The sequence below is a fragment of the Cherax quadricarinatus genome, chromosome 9 (genome assembly GCF_038502225.1).
Source record: "Cherax quadricarinatus isolate ZL_2023a chromosome 9, ASM3850222v1, whole genome shotgun sequence".
In the NCBI taxonomy this organism is placed as follows: Eukaryota; Metazoa; Arthropoda; class Malacostraca; order Decapoda; family Parastacidae; genus Cherax; species Cherax quadricarinatus.
The window spans coordinates 49645727-49654360 of NC_091300.1; the positions used below are offsets into that span (position 1 = coordinate 49645727).

Below are 8634 nucleotides of genomic sequence, written 5' to 3' on the forward strand. Positions count from 1 at the left end.
CTGAGTATCATTAATCAAGCTATGCTTATCGAGATGGCTTCTTATAATCGATCTCGATTCTCTCCTCCACCACGATGCGTAGACACTTCTCCAGGCCGAGGACTGATTACCTCATCTTTTGTATATAGTTCTACTGTCTTCCTATTATCCTGAAATCTGTATTGATAAAGCCACTGGATGGCGGTAAATACAATAAAGATATCCAGATGTGCACATGTGTCTTAACTTTCCAATTTGCCTACAATTGAGGTCAGGCTTATTGGGCGTGGTGTGGCAACGACTTGTCCCCAGGTTCTCCACTGGGAAGTGTGCAAAACATGACGTTCAGTGTTAAGTTCCAGCTGCTTGGGTCTCAGAGTCTAAATCCATTCCTAAGCAGAGATACTTAGAATAAGTGGAAGAATGCTTGAACGCCATGTCCAAAATCTGAACACCTGGAAATATAAACACATATGCAGTATAATGGTCTTTATTGACAAAGTTTCAAACACACAGTGGGCTTTCAAGTCACACTCACAACTTATCAATACACCAAGCTACGAGACTCTATAACTCCACCCAGTAGATCCATCAGATGCAGCATTCCCCACCTGACCTCAACATTTCTGAACATGACTATAAATACTCCGTACTTCCACACAGGTAGATCTATGTGACTTGGCAAAGCCACTGTGTGGGTGAAACGTTATCCAATAAAGGATCACGTTCTATACATATCGTTATATTTCCATTGTATGGTATTTTGCTGCATTTATTTCCATCTGAACACTGCCATAACATACTGGCAAGAGATATGGAGGATGAAGGTCATTACAATCAGTGACTTATGAACACCGTGAACTGGGAAGATGGCGTATCATCATGGAATCAATAATTGCCGAGGCAGTTCGTAGCCGCAGCAGAAAGCATAATTAATCAACGAATCTCATGGTTTACAAAGGGGCGTTATACATATAATTTATTAACTTTTCACTAAGGTATTTGAGGAGGTAGATCATGGTAATGAATATGATATTATGCATATGGACTTAGTAAGGCTTTTGGCAGAGTCCCACATCGAAACTATTGAGAAAATTAATTGTCTGGAATAGGAGAAATTTTTCCTGGATAGAAGCGTAATTGACAAAGAGGCAGCAGAGAAACCATGCCCCCGGCCGGGGGATTGAACCCGCGGTCTGACGACATGGTGGGGCATGAGCGACATCAGCAAGTTTTGCCGATGACACCGATAGGCCGTCGAATTCATTCCTGACAGAGGACATTAGAGCGCTCCAGGAAGATTTGGGTAGATTGATATGGTTGGAGGAGTGAAGATGCAGTTTAATATAGACAAATGCAAAGTTCCGTGTTGGACAGGACAACAGCACATGCCGTATAAACCAATAATGTAGATCTTAATGTACAGTTGCGAAAAAGATTTAGGAGTTCTGGTTATGTGATGAAACCAAGACAACAGTGCATAAGTGTTCGCAATAGAAGCTAATGGAATCTGTCATATCAAAGTCTTGATAATAGGAGTCCTCAGGTTGTTCAACTCTATACATCCTTGGTTGAGCCTCATTTAGATTATATGCGCAGTTTTGGTCACCGTATTACAGAATGGATATAAATGCTCGTGTGCAAAGGAGGATGACAAAGTTGATCATGTATCAGAAACCTTCCTGTGAGGATAGACTGAGGCTGAATCATCTCACAGAAGGCATTAAATTAAGGGGATATGATTGGGGTGTATAAATGGAAGACAGGAATAAATAAAGGGGATGTAAATGAGTGTAGAAATATCTAGCCTAGACAAGACTCGCAGCAATGGAAAAATTCAGTTAAGGATATGAAAGAAGTACTGGTTTGGTAATAGAGTTGTGGATGGTGGAACAAACTCTAGTGATTATAGAGCCAGAACGTTGTGTAGCTTTTAAAATGAGTTAGGATAAATACACACGGTGGATGTGGGTGGGTGAGTTGGACCTGATCGAGCCCATTGCTACCAGGTCGGTTGCCGTGTTCCTCCCTTAGAAGTCAATGTGACCTGGCCTGACTAGGTTAGGGGTGCGTGGCCAAGCCAATGAAGACTTGGATGCTGCCTCACGCCTGGGCCCGATGCGGCCTGCTGCAGTGTTCCTTCGTTCTTATGTTCTTATCATCCATTGGTCTCAGTTATTCCAAAAATTTTTTCCACTGGATACCAGAAACACTGCTTGGAGCAAGTACAGAAGTCTTCGGGGAGAAAACTGGATGAGCATCTCATCAGTGCCCGATCAACCCGGGCTATGATGGATATGTGGTAGTAACCGCCAGCAGCAACAGCCTGCTTGACCAGGCAAGTATCAGACAGAAGCCTGGCCCCATGACGAGTTCAGTAGAAAAAAAATATAAGCTAATCAAAGGTATATGAAAGGTAAGGCCAGGCATTAACATACAAAGAGTACACCTCATGAAACACGATCTACACACTTCCTGCTAGACGATCGAACAAGGGAGAAAAAAATAGAAAAGAACCCAGTTCATCGCAAGACACTGTTGTCGACAACGATAACTTAAATACCGAGAAAACGAATTACTGCGTCTTGCTGACCCATAGTAGGAAATAAGCCAGATATTAGGTCAGGTGTGAAGGTCAGGGTAGGTTCAGTTATACATAATTTTGCGTAGGAAGCACTAACCATAGGGATCGTAAAGCGCCGGGGCAGTGGAAGAAAATCAGAGTTTATCCGAGAATGGAGAAAGTCAAGTTCGGATCGGGCTCGCCCCATCATTAAGACGCCTCCTTAAAAGGAAGAAGCGACTTAGCAAGAAAAACTATGTGCAGAACAGGAAGTAGTTTTTGCTGCATCACTTCCTCAGTGTCAGTTGATGGACTGAGTCACGTATTATAATTTTCCTTGATCTGTGTGTGTGTGTGTGTGTGTGTGTGTGTGTGTGTGTGTGTGTGTGTGTGTGTGTGTGTGTGTGTGTGTGTGTGTGTGTGTGTGTGTGTGTGTGTGTGAGAGTGTTTTTATTTTTGTTATTTCTAGTTATATTGGACGCTTACACAGTCATTTGTTTCAGAGTGCCAGTTTAAGCCACTTTCGTGAAGACCAACCTGAATTCCAGTTGTGTTTATGGCGTACTATTCACTTTATTTACCTTCCTGATGCCTCACCCCAAAGTTGCTTTCTTTTCCGGGCATTTTAGCTACCGATTACATAAATCTTTTATCAATGATTCAGAAACTAGTTCGAACGCAAAACCATCATGGGTATCTGTTATCGTGTAAGTGGAAAATGTAATATGAAACGCGGAAGGAAAGAGGCGGCAGTGTAGACCAGGTAGGTAGAGAGGAATTCCCGGCCCGGCGTCCAGAGCAGGACTGGCGGCGTCGGCTGAGAATCACCTTCCAGGTACGAGAGGCAATGGTGGGCGGGAGGGTGATGAGGTAAGCGCAGCATGGAAAGACTAGTAGTCGTGATACCAGATCAACGGACCTCATCAAGTCATTCAATGCCTTAGCAATAAAAAGTAGACAGTGTCTTAACAAAAAACAAAGAAAAAATGCAATAAAAATGCTCAGCACACTCTCATACTAAGTTAAAATAATCAACATTCAGCTAAAATTTTCATCGAAATATTAACAAATTACTCTTCTAAAAGTCCCCACCGTCTCTGCAAACCTTGTGTAATTATGGCAGAAGGAAGAACAGCAAGATGTGGAGAAACTTAAAATGCGTTTCCAGTCAGCACTCCTGAAGCCACACACGAGGGTAACAGCAGCACCTGCAAACAGAGTGGCTACAGTGAATTAATGTAGCAGCTCGAGAACTGACAGTAACTTTATTATCATGTGAGCCTAAATTTTAATAAATTTGATAAATGCCAGTGAAGAACACATGCTCAACAAGTACCAAAATGAAAGTGTAAATGCCAAGAAAAACCAGTTTGGAAATTGGTAAGGTAAAAAAAAAAATAAACAACTTGAAGAATCACAGTAGATGGTCATAAAACCTGACTACAGGGAGGAGGAGAAACCTCATGACAACGTTTCAGTCTGTCTAACTACTGTATCAAGCCAGATAGAGAAAAAAACAGAGAGACTAGAAAACACTGAGAGGGGAAGAAAGAGGGGAATAGTAGTAATAGTAACAGAAGTGAAGTAGCCAATAGTGGTCATAGAATTCGTAGCAGTAAGACATAGCAACAGTAGTGCGTAATAGTGGAAGTAATGAAGTAATAGTAGATGTACTAGAGTATTAGTATTGAAATATTTAGTAATAATAGTTGCAGTATGTAGTAGTACATAAGAACGAAGGGGAGCACTGCCAGACCTGCTGGCCCATGCTGGAAACACGACTAATAATACTACACTCCTGCTATCATTGCTATCAGATTATTCTGCTATCATTATTGCTACTACCACCACCTGCTACTTTTACTGCTACCGCCGCCGCTAATTCCACGACCACCGCCACCTTCTATATCCTCTACAGTCCCTCAACAGGCCAATGGCTTTAGGAGGGATCGTCGGCACAGGCTTTGCTTCCTGAGCAGAATTTTGGTGAATTATTCGGGCCGATATTGGTTTATTTTTTCTGCAGTAGTGTAGCCGACGTGTCACCAATATTAGTGATTACGTATGCTACGTCAGCTTTACTGTCTCGCTATCTTAAGGCAGCCGACATCCGGTTACTTTATTTGTGTTTCGACTGATATCGCCCGTAGCTCAACAACGCAAGTCAAAATACACGAAGCATAAAGTTAGACCAAACATTAGTTCTAAGCTCTATTATGTGGTTATTTGTGTACACTAAGCATCTTGAACGTTCATTAAATTTGCCAAATGCAACTGCTGGTTATATATTAATTACTAAAACACAAATCTACTTAAATATTACCTCTATTTTTTTCAAGCAGGTGTAATTTCCTTTAATATATTTTAGTGTCAATTTATTAAAACTAATGTTAAATGCTCCGAACTTAATCTCTGTATTAACATTTTAACACGCAGTTTTAGATTATTCCTAATATTAATATTGTAGTGGTGAGAAAAATACAGTGATTTACTTCTGGGCACCACCCGTCACGTTCACGAGCCTCTCGCTCAAATCTGCGGTGCCAGCAGTTGAGGAAGGGTTTCCAGCTACCATGGTGGTAATGAGTATGGCACCCAGCAGGAAGGTCATGAGGTTGGCACGCTCACCACAGAGTATGAATCAGGCTGTAGTAAGGATGCAAGCACAGACAACAGGATCACAACAGACCCCACTACAGAAAGTACACACTGTGCTGACGAGTACACGGTGGTGATGTTGAAGGTAGTACGAGTCATGGTGGCGTCCCTGGTGGTGCTGTTGTATGGTTGTCTCCGGTGGTGCTGTTGTATGGTGTCTCTCCCCAAGTTATGAGGTGTGATCAGTTAACCTCTTAAGATAGTTATATTCTCAGTAAGAACAAAATATTTTTTTATTAACAAGTAATTATTTGGTTTCAGTTCACTTCAGATTCAGTTATTCCTGGATATTCTTGGTATAATTTGAAAGTTTAAATTTTCTGACACCTTACCGGTAGTAAATGTCTATTACTTATATCGAATACTACTGTCTCTCTGCTCCATAATTAAGCAGAGACTTTTGGTAATTAGTAAAGACGAGTAGTAGAGACCTTGTGTTAGCACCAGCGCTGCCACCTCTCACTAACCCCACATCACGAATAACACAATCACAATCTCTAATCTATCATCTATAATGTTTAACAGTGAAAAGGCAAACATAAATTTAACATTTAGAACTTGTAATGTATACGTATTAATAACTAATCTTAAAATTTTTTGCTTTTCAGATAAAAAAACTGAAATATGAATTAATGGATATTCTAATGGTGTGATTTTTTCTTAAATTTTCTGACACTTAAGACAAAACTTACTTAAATCTTGAAGTGACCCACATAAAATAAATGAAATATTTTCGTAGACTTATAGCAAGCATTATTCCAAAGCTGGGATTGTTCTTTACTTGGTCCTCCAGCGAAGAACGAATGTGATAATGCTGTACCCATTTCAGTGTGATAATGCTGCTACTACCCGTGCCAGTGTGATGATGCTGTACTACCCGTGCAGTGTGATAATGCCATGCCGTACCGGTGTGATAATGCTGTACTACCCGTGCCAATTGCTGATGATGCTGTACTACCCATTGCCGGTAATGATAATGCTGCTACCCGTGCCGAGTGTGATAATGCTGTACTACCCGTGCCGAATTAACGATATTAACAGCACTACCCGTGCCAGTGTGATAATGCTGCTACTACGTGCCAGTGTGATGATGCTGTACTACCCGTGCCAGTGTGATAATGCTGTACTACCCGTGCCAGTGTGATGATAACACTACCCGTGCCAGTGTGATAATGCGCAGCACTACCCGTGCCAGTGTGATGATGCTGTACTGCACGTGCCAGTGTGATAATGCTGCAACCACTACGTGCCCGATGTTGATATGCTGTTGCTACCCCGTGCCAGTGTGATGATGCTGTACCCGTGCCAGTGTGATAATGCTGTACTACCCGTACCAGTGTGATAATGCTGTACACCCGTGCCAGTGTGATAATGCTGTACTGCCACCCGTGCCAGGTGTGGTAATGCACCTTTCACCGTGCCAGTGTGATAATGCTGTACTACCCCGTGCCAGTGTGATAACTGTACTACCGTGCCAGTGTGATAATGCTGTACTGCGTGCCAGTGTGTGTGCTGTACTACCCGTGCCCAGTGTGATGTGCTGCTACCCGTGCCAGTGGTCAATGCTGCACTGCCGTGGTGTGATAATGCTGCACTGCACCCGTGCCAGTGCTTGATAATGCTGTACCACCCGCCAGTGTGATGGCCTTTTAGTACTGCCGTGCCCGGTGTGATGATGCTGTACTGCCCGTGCCAGTGTGATGATGCTGTACTACGTGCCAGTGTGATAATGCTGCTACGTGCCAGTGTGATAATGCTGTACTACCGCGCCAGTGTGATGCTGTACTACCGTGCCAGCGTGTGATAGTAACAACCTTCCCGTGATGTGATAATGCTGCGCTACGTGCCAGTGTGATAATGCTGTACTACCCGTGCCGGTGTAGTATGCTGCCCTACCCGTGCCAGTGTGACTATTAACATGCTGCCGTGCCAGTGTGATAATGCTGCTTTACCGTGCCAGTGTGATAATGCTGTACTACCGTGCCAGTGTGATAATAATGCTGTATTTACCCGTGCCGGTGTGATAATGCTGTACTGCGTGCCAGTGTGATAATGCCACTGCGTTGCCGGTGTTATTGCTACTACCCGTGCCGATAATGATAATGCTGTGCTACCCGTGCCAGTGTGTGTGCTGTACTGCGTGCCAGTGCCCGATGTGCTGTACACCGTGCCAGTGTGATAATGCTGTACTACCCGTGTAGTGTGATAATGCTGTACTACCCGTACCAGTGTGATAGTAACAGCACTACCCGTACCAGTGTGATAATGCTGTTACTACCCGTGCCAGTGTGATAATGCTGTACTACCCGTACTGATGGCAATGTGCTGTACTACCCGTGCCAGTGCTGATATGCCATACTACCCGTGCCAGTGTGATAATGCTGTCTACCCGTGCCAGTGTGATAATGCTGTCCTACCCGTGCCAGTGTGATAATGCTGCCTACCCGTACCATTGTGATAATGCTGTCCCGTGCCGGTGTATGTACGCAACCTACCCGTGCCGGTGTGATGTGCTGTACTACCCGCTGCCGGTGTGATAATGCTGTACTACCCGTGCCAGTGTGATAATGCTGTACTACCCGTGCCAGTGTGATAATGCTGCCCTACCCGTGTAATGTGATAATGCTGCCCCTACCGATACCAGTGTGATAATGCTGTACTACCCGTACCGTATATTAATGCTGTACTACCCGTGCCAGTGTGATAATGCTGTACTGCGTGCCAGTGTGAATGCTGTACTACCACGTGTAAGTGTGATAATGCTGTCCTACCCGTGCCAGTGTGATAATGCTGTATACCGTACCAGTGTGATGATAGCGCTGCCAGTACCGGTGTTATGCTGCCTACCCGTGCCAGTGTGATAATGCTGTACTACCCGTGCCAGTGTATTGATGCTGTACTACCCGTGCCAGTGTATTGATGCTGTACTGCCCCGATGCCAGTGTGATGATGCTGTACTGCACGTGCCAGTGTGATGTGCTATTTTCCCGTGCCAGTGTGATGATGCTGTACTGCCGTACCAGTGTGATATTAACAGTACTACCCAGCTGATGTGATAATGCTGCTGCCGTGCCGGTGTGATAATGCTGTACTACGTGCCAGTGTGATGTGCTGCCCCTACCCGTGCCAGTGTGATAATGCTGTACCACCCGTGCCAGTGTATTAATGTACTACCCGTGCCAGTGTGATAATGCTGTACTACCCGTACCAATGTGATAATGCTGTACTACCCGTGCCAGTGTGATAATGCTGTACTACCCGTGCCAGTGTGATAATGCCATGCCCGTGCCAGTGTGATAATGCTGCACTACCCGTGCCAGTGTGATAATGCTGCACTACCCGTGCCAGTGTGATAATGCTGTACTACCCGTGCCAGTGTGATAATGCTCTGTACTACCCGTGAGCTAGCGATAATGCTGTGCCACCGTGCCAGT

At 44.1% G+C, this 8634-nt stretch overlaps 1 pseudogene; it reads right to left on the minus strand.

The window, feature by feature from the left end:
* LOC138850915 (uncharacterized) overlaps positions 1–5299 on the minus strand; it is a 54481-nt pseudogene extending 49182 nt beyond the window's left edge.
* Between the last annotated feature and the right edge of the window lie 3335 nt (positions 5300–8634).